Source organism: Orycteropus afer, unplaced genomic scaffold (genome assembly GCF_000298275.1).
Source record: "Orycteropus afer afer isolate SDZICR_OR568_19922 unplaced genomic scaffold, OryAfe1.0 scaffold00072, whole genome shotgun sequence".
NCBI lineage: Eukaryota > Metazoa > Chordata > Mammalia > Tubulidentata > Orycteropodidae > Orycteropus > Orycteropus afer.
The window spans coordinates 5,389,564-5,390,779 of record NW_006921659.1 but is presented as its reverse complement, the minus strand read 5'-3'; positions in this window follow the sequence as shown (position 1 = coordinate 5,390,779).

Here is a 1,216-nt window from a genome sequence, read left to right as displayed (position 1 = left end):
ACATATAGTTATGTATGTACACACTTCACTAGTTTTACTTCTGTAGAGAACCCAGCCTAAGAAATTGGTTCCAAGAGTAGTTCTAGTCAAACAGAATTGTAAGGATGGGTTTCCTAAATTGGTTTCCAAGTCTGGCTAGTCTTAAAGATGCTAATGACTTTGGTAATAAACAGGGCACTGTTAATAATCCATGCTGTGAGGTAACAATAGAAACATAAAAAATATCACCACCAATAGATCAAGTGTTGGTGAGAGGCAAGGCTCTGAGTGATCACATATTTGATGCTTTTCTACAATTTGTCAGAATGAGAAGTATAAAGATGCTGGTTGATTGGCTCTGCTTTTTCTAGACAAAGTGGTGAAAAAAGAGATGAGCTCAGGGCTTCAGGATCACAGCTCAAACATTGCATGAAAGACCTGAATGTTGCCAATTGTGCCCTGAAAGAAAGTCTTATTTCTTGTAGTAGCAGAGCTAATACTGCCAAATACTAAACCCGGAGTCTTATCATAAGAGTGGCTGAATTACAATGCCAGTTGAATTCCCAACCTCAAACAGTGTCTGGAATTAAAGTGAAGGCATTGATTGGGAAGAAATGGGATGTCAAAACTTGGGGTGGAGACATGTGGGCAGATAATCAGGAAGCTGGAGACGTTAAGCCCCTAAGTTCTATTGAATCACTCCTGCAAACAGAACCAGCCCTCCCATCTGAAGAAATTGCTCCATCTTTTTTCCCCAGGAAAACCATTGTCCCTTCTACTCTATCTGATGAGATTAATCCAGTTGTGTCTAAAGAGTCTTTGAGATATCACCTGAGGCAGTGCCTGGGGAATCACCTGAGGCAGATGCCTTACAAGACATGTTCTCAGGACCCAGCCCCATCATTCATTTTTGCTTCTAGACCTATAACTTAGACTTAAGTCTCAGCAAGCCAAAAAAAGGTGAAGTACAAAATGTGACTCATGAGGAGGTAAGCTACACTCCAGAAGAACTGCTTGACTTTTCTAACATATACGAACAAAAAACCTGGGGAGTATATTTGGCAATGGCTATTAAGGGTGTCAGATAATGGTGCCCAAAACCAAAAACTAAACTCACCACCATCAAGCAGGATCCAACTCATAATGACCCCTCCTTGGGTTTCTGAGGCAGTATCACTACAGAAGTAGATTGCCCAATCTTCCTTCCAAGGAGTGGCTGGTGGGTTTGAACCACCAG